The sequence below is a fragment of the Pseudophryne corroboree genome, chromosome 5, assembly GCF_028390025.1.
Source record: "Pseudophryne corroboree isolate aPseCor3 chromosome 5, aPseCor3.hap2, whole genome shotgun sequence".
In the NCBI taxonomy this organism is placed as follows: domain Eukaryota; kingdom Metazoa; phylum Chordata; class Amphibia; order Anura; family Myobatrachidae; genus Pseudophryne; species Pseudophryne corroboree.
In genome coordinates this window covers 547,818,651-547,840,067 of record NC_086448.1, presented here as the reverse complement: position 1 = coordinate 547,840,067, position 21,417 = coordinate 547,818,651, and positions in this window count along the sequence as shown.

The window sequence follows — 21,417 nt, the reverse complement described above, 5'->3', positions numbered from 1 at the left end:
GTCAAGTGGTCTGATATTGTTATTGACGGTTTAGACTCTTTGCCCCGGGATGAGGTCATTACTCTGCTGCAACATATACAGGATGCTGCAAATTTTATCAGCGAGGCTATTAAGGAGTTGTGTAAGATAAATGGCCGCACTTCTGCTATGGCTGTTTTGGTATGCAGAGCTCTGTGATTATGTCAGTGGTCAGCAGACGTTGATTCCAAAAAGGGTGTAGAAAATCTTCCCTTTACAGGCGATGCCCTGTTTGGAGACAAATTAAATAAATGGATCTCCCAAGCAATGGCGGGTAAGTCTACCTATCTGCCATCGGCTGTGCCACCTGCTAGACGTTCTTACACAGGACCCTCCTTGCAGTCCTTTTGTGTGGCAAGGTTCAGAGGCAGGGGTCGAGGGGTCTCCACCACTTCCAGAGGATCTCGTGGTAAGTCCCGTAAGCCTGCCACTGCTGTCTCCCTGGATCAGACCACCGGATCCCTTGCCGCTAAGCCATCCGCGTGCCGGTTGGCCCCAGCAGCAAGGTGACTTTCAGGTAGGTGCTCGCCTTCAACACTTCGCCCATGTGTGGGCGGAGCTCTGCCGGGACCCTTGGGTGAGAGACCTCATTTCCCAAGGATACCGGCTGGAATTTCAAACACTCCCTCCTCACAGATTTTTCAAGTCGGGCTTACCAGCTTTACCCGCAGCAAGAGTTGCCTTGCAAGAGGCTATTCAAAAACTTTTGCAAACAAGGATGGTGGTTCCAGTACCTCCTCCGTTACGCAACAGGGGTTTTTACTCCAGTCTTTTTGTCATTCCCAAACCAGATGGTTTGGTACGCCCCACCTTGAACTTGAAGTCTTTAAACCCGTATCTGAGGGTTGTCGGGTCTATAGTTTTGTCTGTCCCCGGAGGGGGCACTAGGGGGTCAGTGTAGGTGTGGTAGATGAAATGAGGAGGCTGAAGAAAAGTCCTGCGCATGTGCGCTTGGTATTTATTGGCACATGGGTTTTATACAGCAACTGAACAACAGATAAATGGATGATTGCAAATAAATGATAATGAACTTGAAAGTCAGTAACAGCAGGAATGATGACTTGAATAGTAACTGGTACAACTGATGGCAGAGATAATGATCAATAACTAAATCCGGTGAAATGAGTATTCAAAAAGTCACTGATAACAAATGAGAAATGAGAATGTTCTTGGAAGTTGGTATAGCTGATAATAATAATAATGAACTCAGATGAAACAAACAAAACTCCGGTAAATCATGAGGCATAAATGAAAGGCACACAGTCTCAGAAGAAGCACTTGTTCGAAGAGCCACGCCAGGCCCAAGCAGGAGACAACTCTAACACAGCAAGTTGTTATATTGAAATGCTGAATAGTAATGCACAATGCTGATTGCTGGAAATAGATGCACAGGTTGAATAAAGAAGAAACACCTGGAGAAAGTGTCTTACTGCATGTTGTTTAGTGGAGTGCTAACTGTGGCTGGAGTCCGTAGCAAACTGAAGACTGAAGATACAGCGATGGAATAACAACAAGGAAATCACTGGAGACAGGAACACAGGAACCAGGAGAACTTGTACACTGAATGTGACTCGTCCAAAGCGATGAGACTGAGCCACGGACTGGAACTTATACCCCTTGCTCTGCGGTGATTGATTGCTGGTCTCTGTGTGCAAACACATTGCAGGATTGGATGTCCAGGTCAGCTGAGTGCAGGTGTCATGGCAGCACCCATACAGAAAAAAGGTTTGTAGGCGCTGAACAGAGCCGTGTAAATATAACACTGAAATTGGCAGCCACCTGGTAAGGAGGTAGCCGGCCTCCTTAAAAATGAACAACTAAAACAAAACACCAGGTCGGCGCTCAATAACAATGATGTTGATAGAAAACAATTTATTAAAATATAAAAACAATAACAGACTTACTAAAAAAGACCACAACAATTCCTAAAGCATGAAACTGAGGTGTTATAAGCCTCTAAAACTACATAGATGCATACATATATAATAAATTGATGTATGAAAGGGACGCTGAAATTTATGGAGAGAGACACTCTCTATTAGATTGAATTAGTATGAAATTGTATGAAAGTAAGGATTCCAATGCACCTGTTGAGCCTCCATACACACCTGTCTTTAATGATTACAATAGGACAAGGTATAAAAGATTTAAAAAAGTGCTCAGAGAGGAACACTCTGCCTCTTGAAGAAGCCGCCTGGGGTGCGGAGAAACGCGTTGAGGATACAGAAGAAAGGGCCACTTTTGACCACTAAGTGCCCAAAGGAGAGAATTATATACCACTATTGGCTGTCTGCTACAAGTTGCCGGTGAATTGTTCAGCTGCGATCAGACTACAATATTCAAACTTTCCCCTGCACTTGGAACTCATAAATATTCCGCCCGGCTGGGCATTGCTCACTTGAGCTGGGGGATCTGCACGGCGGCCCGGCGCATTCACACTGTGCCGCATTGAAGGGAACGGCTCCCACCTGAACGTACCGCTGACGGATGTCTCACCCATGCACAGGGTGATAACAAGCGGCTTTCAACTACTTACCCCGTGCAGTAAGGGATTACAGCGTCTCAGTGAGTAACAGCAACCGCACGGTTATATAGTTCTTATTTACTCCATGGAAACATCTATTTAAGTTTGGACACTTATATATGGTCATAGACGTTAACTATACCAGTTGGAGGATTTATTCCCATTTGAACTGTGAGATATGGAACTATTTTGAGAGGCTAATTCAATCTAATAGAGTGTCTCTCTCCATAAATTTCAGCGTCCCTTTCATACATCAATTTATTATATATGTATGCATCTATGTAGTTTTAGAGGCTTATAACACCACAGTTTCATGTTTTAGGAATTGTTGTGGTCTTTTTTAGTAAGTCTGTTATTGTTTCTATATTTTAATAAATTGTTTTCTATTAACATCATTGTTATTGAGCGCCGACCTGGTGTTTTGTTTTAGTCATGGCGGCGCCCATGCTGGATAGACGCCGGCACACAGTGGGGCAAACACTGGATATGGTGCAGGAGTACTCAGCGACACTGATCATGATGCTCGCGGACAGTGCATTCACGCAGCCACGACTGGGGCCATGACCAATGGAGGCCTGCACACCAGCGCGCTGGTAAGTGAAATGCTGCTGAGCGCCGATTCCTGACAAGGGTGTTCAAATTCAAGATGGAATCCCTGCGGGCGGTGGTGTCCACTCTGGAGGAGGGGGAGTTCCTGGTGTCTCTGAATGTCATGGATGCTTACCTACACATTCCCATGTGGCCCCCTCATCAGACTTACCTCAGGTTCGCCATATTGGTCAATCATTTCCAGTTTCAGGCCTTACCCTTCGGCTTATCCACAGCTCACCAAAGTCATGCTGGAGATGATGCTGCAACTGCGCAGGATGGGTGTCAACATAGTCCCCTACTTGGACAATCTCCTAATAAAGGCTGTGTTCAGGGAGCATCTGCTGTACAGCATCGATCTGATGACTCGCCTACTTACGGATCATGGGTGGATCCTAAATTTTCAGAAATCTCACCTGGAACTGACCCAACGTTTTCAGTTCCTGGGAATGATACTGGATACAGTGTCTCAAAAGGTGTTTCTCCCGATGGACAAGGCCTGGTCTTTCCAGGCTATGGTTCGCTCGGTGCTCAGTCCTCGCAAGGTATCCATACATTTTTGCATCAGGTTACTGGGCAAGATGGTGGCTGCTTATGAGGCAATCCAATATAGCAGATTTCATTCCCGACCATTTCAGCTGGATCTGCTGCACAAATGGTCGGAGTCTCACCTCCATATGCATCAGGAAGTGACCTTATCTACGAGAGCCCGGATTTCTCTGTTATGGTGGCTACAAGTTCCTCACCTGGTGGAAGGTAGGAGTTTCAATATCCACTCGTGGATTCTACTGACAACGGATGCCATCCTCCGGGGTTGAGGGGCTGTGACTCAAGGGGCCCAGTTCCAGGGAATATGGTCAAAACAGGAATCTGCTCTACCAATAAACATCCTGGAACTCAGGGCAATATACAATGCTCTTCTACAGGCTTCTCATCTCCTGAGGGATCGTGCGATCCAGATTAAATCGGACAACGCCATGGCGGTGACATACATAAACCGACAAGGGGGAACAAGAAGCAGAGCAGCGAGGCGAGAAGTGTCAAAAATCTTCCTCTGGGCAGAGGCCAACGCAAGGGCCATCTGAGCCATATTCATTCCAGGAGTGGACAACTGGGAAGCGGACTTCCTCAGCAGACAGGACCTCCATCCGGGAGAATGGGTTCTACATCCCCAGGTGTTTCAACACTTAATTCACCGGTGGGGCTGTCCGCAGATAGACCTGATGGCTTCTCATCTCAACAAGAAGCTATTCCACTACTGTTCCACAATGAGGGATTTGCAGGCTGTAACAGTGGACACGCTGACGACACCTTGGCCGTACCAGTTTGTATATCTGTTCCCTCCTCTACCGCTCATCCCAAGAGTTCTCAAAAGACTACGAAGGGAAAGCGTTCTAGCAATTCTAATTGGCTTGGAAGTTGAGAGGGAGATTCTAGCAAGAAAAGGTCTTCCCTCCCGGGTTATTTCCACCATGATCCAAGCAAGGAAGATGGTGACGTCCATACATTATCATCGTATCTGGAAGAAGTATGTTTCCTGGTGTGAAAGTAGAAAAGTGTCTCCCGTGGCGTTTAGAATCCATCGTTTTCTACTTTTTCTGCAAGCGGGAGTGAATCTGGGCCTATGTTTACGCTCTATCAAAGTACAGATTTCTGCACTTTCTATTTTCTTCCAGAAGCAACTTGCCTTTTTGCCTTTCCTTAAAGGTGTTATTCATATGCAACCGCCCTTTGTACCGCCCACGGCTCCGTGGGATCTCAATGTGGTTCTATCCTTTCTTCAATCAGACTGGTTTGAGCCTTTACATAGGGTGGAGTTAAAATTTCTCACCTGGAAGGCGGTGATGTTATTGGCATTGGCGTCTGCCAGACATGTCCCTGAAGGGTGGTATTCATGTGACCGGCGGTCGGGAGACCGACAGTCACATGACCTCCTCCACCATCCCGACCCCTCACTATCCCGATGGTCGGCATGCCGACCAACAGGGACTATTTCCACTCGTGGGTGTCCACGACACCCATAGAGTGGGACTAGAACCCGTGGCGACCGCAGGTCGCCACCGAGCCCGCAAGGGGCTTGCTGCACTCGCCCCTCCCCGCCGGGATCCCGGCGTCGGTATGCTGCCGGGATCCCAGCGTCAGTAAGCTGACCGACGGTCTCCTGACCGCCGGTCAGCCATACTACACCCGTCCCTGAATTAGGGGCCTTATCCTGTAAGAGCCCTTATTTGATTTTTCATGAAGACAAGGTGGGATCTGTCCTCAATTTTTGCCTAAAGTGGTGTCAGCTTTTCATGTGAAGCAGCCTATTGTGGTTCCAGTGTTGTCTGACGCTTCCGTTGGTCCTGAGTCCTTGGATGTGGTCAAGGCTCTGAAGATTTATGTCAAAAGGACGGCCCGTCATCGGAAAGCTGTTTGTCCTTTATGATGCCTCCAAGTTTGGTCGGCCGCCTTCTAAGCAAACTACTGCTCGCTGGCTCCGGTTGAATATTCAACAGGCCTATTGTCACGATCCGGGTATCTGGACGCCATTTCTTACCCATCAGATGCCTCCTAAGACTGGCTCAGCGCTCCAGGACCGGATCCCATCTGTTATCCTGATGTGTACATTCCTGTATCCTCTCCTGTCACTCTGGGACGCTGTCACAGTAAACGCCATATTACACCTGGCATGGCGTCTCCCGCGGCCTCCGCCGCCGTCCCTGAACTTCTGCATGCAGAGTGTCTGAGTGGCGATTACGTCAGCCGCTGCCTCCGCTGTGTCCGCGTGGTTGGATGTGCATCTGTCAGCCTGGCGCCTCCTGTCTCCGGTGGCCGTCGCCGCCATTACTGTTTTCATTACCACATGGATTACAAACCAAACTTCCCTCCAAGTGTCTGCATGGGCGCAGCCATCTTGGATTCTGTCAGCTAATCATTTCCACCAATCTGTTCTCAGTATTGATAATCTGCATAATTGCCTAGCCAATCCCTTCCTTGCTGCAGGTATAAATACACTGTGCCTGAGCAAGGAAGGCGTCAGTGCTTTGGTTGTCAAACCTAGTTCCTGTTTGTCTCTCTCCTGTGATTGTCTTCCAGGTTCCAGCTCCTGTCTCAAGACTTCCACCATAGAGACCCGCACCAGCATTCCACCTGCGGTGTAGCCTGACTCTCCAATCCATTGTGGATTCATCTGTTTCCAGCTACAACATTACCTGCTTCCAGCTCAGCTTCCAGCAGAGTACAGCTTCTCTTAAAGGGCCGGTGTCCTTTCTACACTTTACCACTCTCCACCGGTATTATTATTTCTCCGCTCTCAAGTTCTACATTTCAGTTCATATTTCATCGCTCCCAAGTTCATTTATTATTTAACTGGTTCCAGCCAGTATCCACTCCGTGCTAACAACAGTCTGGTTCCAGCCAGTATCCACAGCAGCCGTTTTATCTTCAGCAACCCAGCTTTTCCTGGAACACCAGCTGGCACAATCCTGGGTTATTTCCATTGCTACAGTCGGGCCTGGTAAGGACTTTCCATCTAGAAGATTATAAGAACTATCTCACACTACCAGTGCCCTGTGGCTCCTGCCATCCTGTAGTACCCAGGAAACTGTATTTATTCTTTGCTGACTTTTACGTTTTCTTTTACTGCTGCTGTGTTGCGGAGTTGTCATAATAAACATCATTGACTTTTATCCAAGTTGTCGTGGTCACGCCTTCGGGCAGTTATTATTCATGTTACTTACATGTCCAGGGGTCTGATACAACCTCCCAGGTTCCGGTACATCTCAGCCCCTACAACTGAGGCTGCCTCCCGTCAGCTCAGGCCCTCAGTTGTGACAGTAAGCACTGACCTAATGAATCCAGCCGGAGACCAGGATCAAGCGGCCAGGCCGATGCAAGAACTGGCAGCCCGACTAGAACATCAGGAGGCTGCACAGGGCCACATCATCCGCTGTCTCCAGGATCTCTCTACTCGGCTGGATGGGATTCAGACAACTCTCCGTGGATCAGGCGCGTCTGGTGCGTCAACCACAGTGACTCCAGCTATAACCCCACCCACCTTACCCATTTCTGCTCCACGTCTTCATCTTCCAACGCCAGCAAAATTTGACGGATCTCCAAGATTCTGCAGGGGATTTCTCAACCAGTGTGAGATTCAGTTTGAGCTACAACCTGGCAATTTTCCCAGTGACCGTACAAAAATTGCCTACATTATTTCTCTTCTCAGTGGCTCAGCCCTTGATTGGGCATCACCGTTATGGGAGAGGTCCGACACCCTGCTATCTTCCTACACTGCCTTCGTGTCAACATTCAGGCGCATCTTCGACGAGCCAGGCCGGGTAACCTCAGCTTCATCCGAGATTCTCCGTTTACGCCAGGGGTCACGTACTGTAGGACAATATCTGATACAGTTCCAGATCCTGGCATCCGAACTGGCATGGAACGACGAGGCCCTGTATGCTGCATTCTGGCATGGCTTATCTGAGCGTATTAAAGATGAGTTAGCTACCAGAGACTTACCTTCTAAGTTAGATGAGCTAATCTCACTCTGCACGAAAGTTGATTTACGTTTCAGAGAGAGAGCAACTGAGCGTGGAAGATCATCTGCTCCAAAATCTTCTGCTCCTCCTCCTCGTCAACTGTCACCATCTAAAGATGAGCCCATGCAACTTGGCCGTTCCCGTTTAACTCCTGCTGAGCGCCGAAGACGTCTCTCCGAGTCTCTCTGTCTCTATTGTGCAACTCCGTCTCACACCATTAATGCCTGTCCCAAACGTCCGGGAAACTCCAAATCCTAGCTCGCCAAGGAGAGGGCCGGCTAGGAGTAATGATCTCCTCTCCATCTCCTCAAGATTGTAATCTCCCAGTCTCGCTTCAAGTTGCTCAACGTTATCGGAACGTCATTGCCCTCCTTGATTCCGGAGCAGCTGGGAACTTTATTACCGAAGCCTATGTTAAACGGTGGTCCCTACCCACCGAGAGACTTCCTTCGTCCATTTCTTTAACTGCCGTGGATGGCAGCAAAATTTTTGATGCAGTTATTTCTTTAAGGACTCTACCAGTTCGTCTGAGAGTGGGAGTTCTTCATTCCGAACTTATTTCTTTTTTAGTGATTCCAAGAGCCACACATCCTGTGGTCCTGGGCCTTCCATGGCTCCGTCTTCACAATCCTACAATTGATTGGACGACTACGCAAATCCTGGCATGGGGTTCCTCCTGTGCTGAGACATGTTTGTTTAAAGTATTGCCTGTCTGTTCTTCCTCCCCCAGGTCGTCTGATGTTCCACCTCCTCCATATCAAGATTTCACGGATGTGTTCAGTAAAGCTTCTGCTGATATCCTTCCTCCTCATAGAGAATGGGACTGCCCGATTGATCTCGTTCCAGGGAAGGTTCCACCTCGAGGCCGAACTTATCCGTTGTCTCTGCCTGAGACGCATTCTATGGAGGAATATATTAAAGAGAACCTAGCAAAGGGGTTCATTCGACCTTCTTCTTCTCCAGCCGGCGCAGGCTTCTTTTTTGTAAAAAAGAAAGATGGTGGTCTGCGGCCGTGCATCGACTACAGAGGTTTGAACGACATTACCATCAAGAACCGTTATCCTTTACCCCTGATTACTGAGCTCTTTGACAGAGTTAGCGGAGCTACCATCTTTACAAAGCTGGACTTGAGAGGTGCATACAATCTCATCCGGATCCGTGAGGGTGACGAGTGGAAGACCGCCTTTAACACCCGTGACGGACATTATGAGTACCTCGTCATGCCCTTCGGATTGAGCAATGCTCCTGCTGTCTTCCAGCATTTTGTCAATGAGATCTTCAGAGACATTCTATACCGTCATGTCGTGGTCTATCTAGACGATATCCTCATTTTTGCCAACGATTTAGAGGAACATCGTTTTTGGGTTAAAGAGGTTCTGTCCCGTCTCCGTGTCAATCATCTCTATTGCAAATTAGAAAAATGCGTCTTTGAAGTCAAGTCCATTCCGTTTCTAGGGTACATTGTGTCCGGTTCCGGACTAGAGATGGATCCTGAGAAACTACAAGCAATCCAAAATTGGCCGGTACCCTTAACCCTCAAAGGGGTCCAGAGGTTCTTAGGGTTCGCCAACTATTACCGAAAGTTTATACGAGACTTTTCCACCATTGTGGCGCCTATTACTGCTTTCACTAAGAAGGGTGCTAACCCGTCCAAGTGGTCTGAAGAAGCCATGCAAGCATTTCATCTTTTAAAACAAAGGTTCATCTCTGCGCCTGTTCTGAAACAGCCTGACATCGACTCTCCTTTCATCTTAGAGGTGGATGCCTCCTCCGTTGGAGTAGGAGCGGTGTTATCTCAGAGGGCTAAAGATGGCCATTTACACCCTTGCAGTTTCTTCTCCCGGAAGTTCTCCCCAGCTGAGCGCAACTATGCCATTGGCGACCAGGAGTTGCTAGCCATCAAGCTCGCTCTAGAAGAGTGGAGGTATCTGTTGGAGGGAGCTTCTCATTCAATCACCATACTTACAGACCACAAGAACCTTTTATATCTGAAAGGCGCACAATGTCTCAACCCTCGTCAGGCCAGATGGGCACTTTTCTTTTCCAGGTTCGACTTTAAACTCCAGTTCTGTCCGGGCTCTCAGAATCGCAAGGCCGATGCCCTTTCCCGCTCATGGGAGCAAGAAAATGAGTCAGAGTCTTCAGACAAGCATCCTATTATAAATCCGTTGGCATTCTCCACGGTAGGGATGGACTCTACGCCCCCATCAGGGAAAAGTTTTGTGAAACCGATGCTAAGGAAGAAGCTCATGCATTGGGCCCATGCTTCCCGTTTTGCCGGACATACAGGTATCCAAAAAACCCTGGAGTTTATCTCTAGGTCCTATTGGTGGCCAACTCTGAAAAAGGACGTCTTGGAGTTTATTGCATCTTGCCCAAAGTGTGCTCAACATAAGGTATCCCGCCAGTCGCCTGCGGGGCAACTGGTTCCACTATCTGTTCCCCGTCGACCTTGGACCCATTTGTCGATGGATTTTATTACAGATTTACCCATGTGCAACAAGTTCAATACCATCTGGGTGGTAGTTGACCGGTTCACCAAGATGGCACACTTCATTCCTCTCACCGGTCTTCCGTCAGCTTCCAAGTTGGCTCAAGTATTCATACAAGAGATCTTCCGACTCCACGGTCTTCCTGAAGAAATTATCTCAGATCGAGGAGTTCAATTCACAGCCAAATTCTGGCGAAGTTTATGTCAAGTCCTCCAAGTCAAGCTAAAGTTTTCCACGGCTTACCATCCTCAGACCAATGGTCAAACCGAGAGGGTGAATCAGGACTTGGAGGCCTTCCTCCGCATCTATGTGTCCTCCTCTCAAGATGACTGGGTTCAATTACTTCCCTGGGCCGAGTTCTGTCATAACAACCAGTATCATTCTTCATCTGCTTCAACACCATTCTTCACTAACTTTGGATTCCACCCTAAAGTCCCTGAGTTCCAACCGCTTCCAGCAACTTCTGTTCCCGCAGTGGATATCACCTTGCATCAGTTTGCCAATATCTGGAAGAGCGTACGATCAGCTCTGCTCAAGGCATCGTTCAGGTACAAGAAGTTTGCGGATAAGAAGCGTCGAGCAGTTCCTGCTCTCAAGGTGGGTGATCGGGTATGGTTATCCACGAAGAATTTGAGGTTAAGAGTTCCCAGTATGAAGTTTGCACCTCGCTATATCGGTCCTTTCAAGATTGAACAAGTCATCAATCCTGTTGCTTACAGACTCCAGTTGCCTCCCTTCTTAAAAATACCCAGGACATTCCATGTTTCCCTGTTGAAACCGCTGATCTTGAATCGGTTTCATTCCTCACTTCCTCCAACTCCGAAAGTCCAAACTCAACGAGGCGTTGAGTATGAAGTGGCCAAGATCCTGGACTCACGTCACCGTTACGGTCAACTACAATATCTTATTGACTGGAAGGGTTATGGTCCTGAGGAACGTTCATGGACCAATGCTTCTGATGTCCATGCTCCTGCCTTGGTCCGGAGATTCCATTCCAAGTTTCCTCAAAAGCCAAAGAAGTGTCCTGGGGCCACTCCTAAAGGGGGGGGTGCTGTCACGATCCGGGTATCTGGACGCCATTTCTTACCCATCAGATGCCTCCTAAGGCTGGCTCAGCGCTCCAGGACCGGATCCCATCTGTTATCCTGATGTGTACATTCCTGTATCCTCTCCTGTCACTCTGGGACGCTGTCACAGTAAACGCCATATTACACCTGGCATGGCGTCTCCCGCGGCCTCCGCCGCCGTCCCTGAACTTCTGCATGCAGAGTGTCTGAGTGGCGATTACGTCAGCCGCTGCCTCCGCTGTGTCCGCGTGGTTGGATGTGCATCTGTCAGCCTGGCGCCTCCTGTCTCCGGTGGCCGGCGCCGCCATTACTGTTTTCATTACCACATGGATTACAAACCAAACTTCCCTCCAAGTGTCTGCATGGGCGCAGCCATCTTGGATTCTGTCAGCTGATCATTTCCACCAATCTGTTCTCAGTATTGATAATCTGCATAATTGCCTAGCCAATCCCTTCCTTGCTGCAGGTATAAATACACTGTGCCTGAGCAAGGAAGGCGTCAGTGCTTTGGTTGTCAAACCTAGTTCCTGTTTGTCTCTCTCCTGTGATTGTCTTCCAGGTTCCAGCTCCTGTCTCAAGACTTCCACCATAGAGACCCGCACCAGCATTCCACCTGCGGTGTAGCCTGACTCTCCAATCCATTGTGGATTCATCTGTTTCCAGCTACAACATTACCTGCTTCCAGCTCAGCTTCCAGCAGAGTACAGCTTCTCTTAAAGGGCCGGTGTCCTTTCTACACTTTACCACTCTCCACCGGTATTATTATTTCTCCGCTCTCAAGTTCTACATTTCAGTTCATATTTCATCGCTCCCAAGTTCATTTATTATTTAACTGGTTCCAGCCAGTATCCACTCCGTGCTAACAACAGTCTGGTTCCAGCCAGTATCCACAGCAGCCGTTTTATCTTCAGCAACCCAGCTTTTCCTGGAACACCAGCTGGCACAATCCTGGGTTATTTCCATTGCTACAGTCGGGCCTGGTAAGGACTTTCCATCTAGAAGATTATAAGAACTATCTCACACTACCAGTGCCCTGTGGCTCCTGCCATCCTGTAGTACCCAGGAAACTGTATTTATTCTTTGCTGACTTTTACGTTTTCTTTTACTGCTGCTGTGTTGCGGAGTTGTCATAATAAACATCATTGACTTTTATCCAAGTTGTCGTGGTCACGCCTTCGGGCAGTTATTATTCATGTTACTTACATGTCCAGGGGTCTGATACAACCTCCCAGGTTCCGGTACATCTCAGCCCCTACAACTGAGGCTGCCTCCCGTCAGCTCAGGCCCTCAGTTGTGACACCTATACTTCGGCTGCTACCTTTGCCGACGTCTAGTCAGGCCCACTCGACGAGGTCTGTGGGTTCTTCCTGAGCGGCTGCCTGGGGTGTCTCGGCTTAACAATTGTGCCGAGCCGCAACTTGGTCTGGTTCAAACACGTTTGTTAAATTCTATAGGTTCAACACCTTGGCCAAGGATGACCTTCAATTTGGTCAGGTGGTTTTACAGGGGTCTCAGCACTCTCCCACCCGTTTGGGAGTTTTGGGACTTCCCCATGGTACTAAAGTACAGAACCCCAGTATCCACTAGGACGTTAGAGAAAATAGGAATTTAATACCTACCGGTAATTCCTTTTCTCCTAGTCCGTAGTGGATACTGGGCGCCTGCCTCAGTGCTTCAATCCTGCTTACCTGTGTAAGTATTTGGTTGGCAAGCCGTTGCGGTCCCAGTTTGTTGTTGAGATAGCCATGCTATCCTTGTTCGGTTGGTGTTGCTATCCTCTGTTCTGGTTAGCGCCCTCCTTTCAGTTATGGTGTGTGTTGGCTTGTTGCCTCATCGCTGTTGTATTATTCCTTCTCTCGTTGTATGTCCGTCTCCTCGGGCACAGTTTCCTAGACTGAGTCTGGTAGGAGGGGCATAGAGGGAAGGAGCCAGCACACACATACACACACTAAAGGTTTTTAAAGTGCCAGGCTTCAGTGGATCCGATCTATACCCCATGGTACTAAAGTACAGAACCCCAGTATCCACTACGGAGTATGAGAAAAGGAATTACTGGTAGGTATTAAATTCCTATTTTTTTCCCATGCGGAAATCTGTATATAACTCATATGCAAACGCAAGGGGATTTTCCGAGTACCTGCAAACCCCTCCCCTGCCCACTGATCCATCGGCACTGCTGATCGATATATTTCTTGTTTTTGTATTTCGGAGCGCAGACTGTGTCTATAACGTGGCAGCTGTCGCCTTATATTTTACACTGAGAGGCTGGCTAAATGTACAGTAGGGGAAGCTGCAGAACGCAGCTGTGTGTGTGTGTGTGTGTTTTTATATACATATATATATATATATATATATAAATGAAGACTACGGCGCTTAGGTGCAATTTTGTGATATCTATACCATAAATATGTGTAACCCTTATAGAAAATGAAAACACTTCTCAATATATTATACGAGCGGCAGCTTATAATACATAGACATGTGCTTGGCATGCACATATAATTTGTTGCAAGAATTGGTGAATACAAGCGCCCAAGAGTGTAGTGAGTATATGAAGGGGAGAGAAGGTATAAAAGAAAGGGATGATAAGAACTGGCTTAGATCACTTATCTGGTAACAAGAGAAGCTCTGCTCAAGCAGCACTTTTTTGTGGCTTAATACATGCGAATAAAACAGAAGAAAACAAACATAGTGTGTACCGTTTAAAATTTCATATTGTGTCACTGTGTAGTTTCACAGGCCTAATTAGGGAACCAGCTTATTCCCAAAACACAATCAATATGCAGCCTGAGCAGTGTATATATTAAAAATACAAAAATCCATCCTCTACGGACTAAGAGAAAAGGATTTACCGGTAGGTATTAAAATCCTATTTTAATACACATAATAACATAAAAATACATAAAATAGCTGAATAACATGCGTACAGAATAAAAAATTATATAAAGCTTATCTGTCCATAAGAATGGCTGGAAGGCATGCGTACAGAATTAAAAATTGTATGAGGCTTATCTGTCCATAAAAGGAGATGTCTGCAGGTAGTCCCAACGCGTTTCGTCCGTCAGCAACAGGACTTCATCAAGGGGATGGACACACTGAGCATGCATGCTCTATTTATACCCAAAGGTGGTAATTGATGATGACATCACTTCCTGTGATGAGTTTTACTAGAGCACTCAAGAAAACGATTTTTAATATTCTAAATGGCACTCAAAAGGTGACAAGTAGACTTAGATAGGAGGAGACCAGGAAAAAATAAAGAACCAGTATCAATATCACAAAGTATCAGCCCTGCCGTTGGAAAATAGTGGTGGAACGCATGTGGAACACATGCATCATTTCCAGCCGGCGTGATTTACTTATATTGTAATAAAGTGCAGCTATCATATAAGTGGGAATAGAAAGTTATAACTGGTGACCATTAACTGAAAAGATATAAGCTATTAAAAAGATAGTGGCTGTGAGACGTACTGCCATGACGGTGACGTCACTTCCGTTCTAAGGCCCTCATTCCGAGTTGTTCGCTCGTTATTTTTCTTCGCATCGGTGCGATTTTCCGCTAACTGCGCATGCGCAATGTTCGCACTGCGGCTGCGTCAAGTAAATTTGCTAAGAAGTTTGGTATTTTACTCACGGCATTACAAGGTTTTTTTCTTTGTTCTGGTGATCGGAGTGTGATTGACAGGAAGTGGGTGTTTCTGGGCGGAAACTGACCGTTTTATGGGTGTGTGAAAAAACGCTACCGTTTCTGGGAAAAACACGGGAGTGGCTGGAGAAACGGGGGAGTGTCTGGGCGAACGCTGGGTGCGTTTGTGACGTCAAACCAGGAACGACAAGCACTGAACTGATCGCACTGGAAGAGTAAGTCTCGAGCTACTCAGAAACTGCAAAGAAAAGTCTTTTCGCAATATTGCGAATACTTCGTTCGCAATTCAGCTAAGCTAAGATTCACTCCCAGAGGGCGGCGGCCTAGCGTGTGCACTGCTGCGAAAAGCGGCTAGCGAGCGAACAACTCGGAATGAGGGCCTAAATGCGGAAGTGAGCGGGCAGGTGAAGGTGATGTGAAACACACCGCCATGACAGTAACGTCATTTTCGTCCTAAACACGGAAGTGAATGGCCGGGTAAAAGTGTTGTATTCATTAATGTGGTGAACAGCACCGCCATTGGCTTCCGGCCATGATGAAAGTGCACAAAGTACAGCCGCGGTGAAACGCACCGCCGTTACTATAGTCTGATGACGCGGAAGTGCACATTAATTGTGATAACCAACATGATTTTTAATTAAGAAACATTTAAAGTGATTATTTATCAAGTGTTTAAAGTGGAAGCTTATTGTGTAAGGCTAATATAGTCTAATATTTAATTGGGACGCACAGCCAAATTTATGGTGAGGCGCAACAGATAGTGATATTTTAAAGTGACAGTGTTATATATATAACGTGTTATTGTTTTGAGTACAATTAGATATTACTAATTCATCACTATAGTAGTACTAATGATTTTATATGTATTATAAACAGAACCTATACCAATTAACTTTTCAAAAAAGAGGAACAGTATATCAAATCCAATAATAAGATCTCGTTCTCTTTTGATCATTCCGATGTCAATTGTTTTTATGTTCATAAATCATGTCTTTAAACTTTGTCCTTGCGCATCGCTTAGAGTCCTATTATGCTTCTTTCCAAAGTCGTCTTGTCTAATATCAACGTCTGGTGGAGAGTTTATAATTGTTTGCTGAAAAAGAACCATAGGATGGCTAATGACATCTAGTCTGAACTGGATGTAAATTTACATATTAATAGAAGAAGAAGAAAGAAAAAAACAAATATTCTACATAATTTTGTGCAAGAGGAAAGATAGTGTATAAAGGAATAGAGTGTCAAAGAAAAGGAGCAATTTCAAAAGCTTAATTTAATCCTAGAGGTGATAGAGTCTTTAGTTCATGGATCCAGAACATTTCTCGTTTAGAAAGCTTATTTAGGATATCTCCCCCTCTTTCTCCAAGTTTCACCAGTTTAATTGCTTTAAATGAAATATCTTCGGGGTTCGATTCATGTTTTTCTGTAAAGTGTTTGGAGACCGTGTGGTTGTCTATCTTATTTTTGATGTTTCTGATATGCTCTTGGATTCATAGCTTTAAGACCCTTTTCGTCTTTCCGACGTATTTAGATCCACATGTACACTCCAGTAGGTATATTACCATTGTTGAATTACAGTTTAGGTAATCTTTAATGCTGTATTCTTTGGTATTGTCATGATTAGTGAATTTTTTCCTATTTGGATGAAGATATTTACAGATATTGCAGTTTCCACATTTATAGCATCCTTTGCAGTTTATGAAAGTGCTGTTTCCAGATTTATTCTTACTTTGTAAATGACTTGGTGCCAAGATGTCCTTCAATATATATATATATATATATAAAACAAGATTTATGGTAAGAACTCACCGCTGTTAAATCTCTTTCTGCGAGGTACACTGGGCTACACAAGGATTAACATTGGGGTGTAGAGTAGGATCTTGATACGAGGCACCAACAGGCTCAAAGCTTTGACCTTCTTCCCAAGATGCATAGCGCCGCCTCCTATATCACCCCGCCTCCGTGCATAGAAGCTCAGTTTTGTAAACCAGCCCAATGCAGTAGCAGGTACCAGAGACGACAATCGTTAGTAGCCACATACACCACACACCACAGTAGAGGGTGTCAGCGGCTAATGCCATACCAGCCCAAAGAAGTAAAGTGCGTCAGGGTGGGCGCCTTGTGGAGCCCAGTGTACCTCGCAGAAAGAGATTTAACAACGGTAAGTTCTTACCATAAATCGTGTTTTCTGCTGCGGGGTACACTGGGCTCCACAAGGATTAACATCAGGGATGTCCTAAACCAGTTCCTTATGGGAGAGGGCGCACTGTAGCGGGCACAAGAACCCAGCGTCCAAAGGAAGCATCCTGGGAGGCGGAAGTATCGAAGGCATAGAACCATATGAACGTGTTCACTGAGGACCACGTAGCCGCCTTGCACAATTGTTCAAGGATCGCACCACGGCGGGCTGCCCAAGAAGGTCCAACAGACCGAATAGAATGGGCCTTGATGTTAGCAGGAGCTGGAAGGCCAGCCTGTACATAAGCATGTGCAATCACCATTCTAATCCATATGTCCAAGGTCTGCTTGTTAGCAGGCCAGCCACGTTTGTGAAAACCAAACAAGACCGTGTCAGGTCACAGGAGATTTCCTCTAATAGTCTTTGGCTATGTACTACAAAGTTTTCAGATCTGAGTTTAGCCTTTGCCAATGTTTTCTGCAACTCTGACACCTGGCCTGAGAGTTTAGCAATCTCTTCTCTACTCCTTCCCAATTTGGTCAAAGAGGCAGACAAAAGAGATTCCTTCTCCTCCAGCTTTTGCATTAAGGTGTTCACCTGCTCTTGAAGAAAATCAGATTCCTTTCAAGGTCACTTATCATGTGACACCAAAAAAAAGGTTCCCTGCTAAAATCTTCCCCAAGATCTGGATTATTTCCCAATAAACTCTCCACTTCACTTTCCAACTGTGGGGCTTTAATAGGGTCACATAAATTCCTGACCTGAGGTGTTAGAGCTGTCACCCCTTTTGTTATTTTTGCATGAATTCTTTTTTTGTTACCCATTTGAAAATATTTTTTTTAATGTTTTTAGCACAGATTAAGCTTTTAGCAAAGCACTGAAAGGTAGCATGCACATAATGGTCACAAATTCCTTACACTGGTAGTGCAAATAAACAACTTCTCCCTTCAGGCTCTTAAAACTAGAACTCAGGGATTGCTGGGACACATAGTGCCACAAAGTTTCTCTATTTAAACAGAACCACCTTTATAAAAGGTTTCAACTTTGCTTAATTGGTCTTAATGAGCTAATTAACAGGGACACCAGACTCCCTCTACTAGATTTTGCAGGCACAGGTAAAAATAAGCTTGGAAAAGAAATTCAGTCATAAATTATCAGATGCTTGCAACCCCTTAGAGCAAATCAACACAGCTACTTTCAATGAATGGTGCCAAGCAGGAAAAACAACAGTCCATGCACTGTTTAACCTCTTTGCTGCCAATGCAAACCTTTGCACCAAAATCAAACACATTCAGTTTAAAATAAAAACATATCATTATTTCTCTAACGTCCTAGAGGATGCTGGGACTCCGTAAGGACCATGGGGATAAACGGGCTCCGCAGGAGACATGGGGACTTTAAGAAAGACTTTGGATCTGGGTGTGCACTGGCTCCTCCCTCTATGCCCCTCCTCCAGACCTCAGTTTGATACTGTGCCCAGTGGAGACTGGGTGCTTTCAGGGAGCTCTCCTGAGTTTCCTGTAAAAGACAGTATTTTAGTTATGTTTTTTATTTTCAGGGAGCCTGCTGGCAACAGACTCCCTGCATCGAGGGACTGAGGAGAGAGAAACAGACCCACTTCTCTGAGTTTCAGGGCTTTGTTTCTTAGGCTACTGGACACCATTAGCTCCAGAGGGATCGGTACGCAGGTCTCAACCTCGGCGTCCGTCCCAGAGCCGCGCCGCCGTCCTCCTCGCAGAGCCGGAAGAAAGAAGCCGGGTGAGTATGTGAGGAAAAGACTTCAGAGGCGGCAGAAGAAATTATCTTCATAAGAGGTAACGCACAGCAGTAAAGCAGTGCACCATTGCTCCCATTCACCTCACACACTCCGGTCACTGTAAGGGTGCAGGGCGCAGGGGGGGCGCCCTGGGCAGCAATAAACACCTCAGGTGGAAAATGCACATATATACATGTACAGCTGGGCACTGTACATGCGTAAAAAGAGCCCCCGCCATGTTATTTGTAATTTTGAGCGGGACAGAAGCCCGCCGCTGAGGGGGCGGGGCTTCTCCCTCAGCACTCACCAGCGCCATTTTTTCTCCACAGCACCGCTGAGAGGAAGCTCCCCGGACTCTCCCCTGCTTGACACACGGTGAAAGAGGGTTTTAAAGTAGAGGGGGACACATAATTGGCGCATATACCTTATACATAAGCGCTACTGGGTAAACATTCTGTGTTTTTTCCTGGGTCATATAGCGCTGGAGTGTGTGCTGGCATACTCTCTCTCTGTCTCTCCAAAGGGCCTGGTGGGGAACCTGTCTTCAGAAAAGAGCTTCCCTGTGTGTGTGTGGTGTGTCGGTACGCGTGTGTCGACATGTCTGAGGTTGAAGGCTCACCTAAGGAGGAGGGTGAGTATGAATATTAGGTCTCCGTCGGCAGTACCGACACCTGACTGGATGGATATGTGGAATGTTTTAAGTGCTAATGTAAATTTATTGCACAAAAGATTAGACAAAGCTGAAGCTATGTCTGTCCCTATGACGCCGGGACCTTCGGGGTCTCAGAAGCGCCCACTATCCCAAATAGTTGACACAGATACCGACACGGATTCAGACTCCAGTGTCGACTACGATGATGCAAAATTGCAGCCAAGGGTGGCTAAATGTATTCGATATATGATTATCGCAATTAAAGATGTTTTGCATATTACTGAGGAACCCCCTGTCCCTGACACGAGGGTACACATGTATAAGGGAAAGAAACCTGAGGTCACCATTCCCTCCTCACATGAACTGAACGAATTATGCGAAAAAGCTTGGGAAACTCCAGACAAAAAACTGCAGATTCCCAAAAGGATTCTAACAGCGTATCTGTTATGTACACCAGTGCCTGCAGGAAAGTACTGGTGTCAGAACTGTTATGCACAACAAATGGACTCACAGACAGACTGGGGAATATGACATAACGTACACAGAAGGTGATAGGGTAACAAAATACACACAAAGTGAACAGAGAAGCCCAGAGGCTAAGGAACTGGGCATCTCCCTTGTATTAGAAATGCTCAGATGGGAAAAGCAAGATGTTGTGTTTTAATACATAGAGAACCCGAAATGCTGTTGCTAAGGGCAACAGCAAAACCCTAAAGGGTTACCAACGGGTGTGGCAGTAAACTCCTTGGTCAGAGATGGAATGATAGACACAAGGAGAGTCTCCACAATCCTAATTCTCACTTGCAGTGCACAGGTTCAGTTTACTGCCACTAAACTGACCCCTGACACCTAGCACAGTGAGACAGGATTAGACAGGCAAGTCTTAGAATACAGCCGCAAACTTGCTAAGTTCACAGAGTAGTAACAGAACCCCAGCAAGCTAAATGACTGACTCCAGTCTTACTGCTAGGTCTGGATTGGCAGAGTGTAATACCAAATCCCCAGGCCTATTTGCAGTAAGCAACAAACAAATACAAAGCTACACAGTACTGGCTAACTTTCAGGAACTGACTAACCAACAAAGATTCAGCAGCATCTGCTTAACCTGGAAAGAGGCCTTATAAAGCAGGTGCTGTCCACGCCCCACTCAGACCTCACAGACTGTGAGCACAAAAACCAGCACCGGATCCCCTGCCGTGCACAGAGCCTATAACCACTGCACAGCAAAAGACCCGAACCGGAGTATCAGCTGCGCTCAGGTTACTCCGCTAGTACTTGTCTCCCGGTTGCCATGACGACGTGGCAGCACAGGGCAGGAGACCCTAACAGTACCCCCCCTCTGACGAGGGGTCAAAGAACCCCTACCACCGGGTTTATCGGGGAACTGCGAGAAGAAAGAGCGTATCAGTCTAGGGGCATGAAGATCACAACTGCGCACCCACGACCGCTCCTCCGGGCCATACCCCTTCCAGTTCACCAAAAATGACAGCCGACCCCGAACCACCTTGGAGTCAAGAATCCTTTCAACAACAAACTCCCTCTGGCCACGTATCAGAAGAGGGGAAGGTCTTCCACTGGAAGAAGGATTCCTAATCGCCCGTTTTAAAAGGGAACAATGAAATGTTTTATTGATACCCAAAGAACGGGGCAGATCTAACTGAAATGCCACCGGATTGATAACCCTGGTGATCTTATAAGGGCCGATGAACCGGGGGCCTAACTTATGAGATGGCTGTCTCAACTTCAAATTCTTGGTAGACAACCAGACGAAGTCTCCTAATTTGAAGCTGCAGGGTCTTTTCCGCTTATCAAAAACCCTTTTGGTCACTAATGACACAGACACAAGGGCTTTCTTCACTTTCCGCCAAAGGAAAGCTCTAAGGACCGAAACCACAGAGGAACCACCAGGCGTGGAGTCCAGGGGGTCAAAAGAATTGGCCTTAGGATGATGCCCATACACACAAAGGAAGGGAGAGAT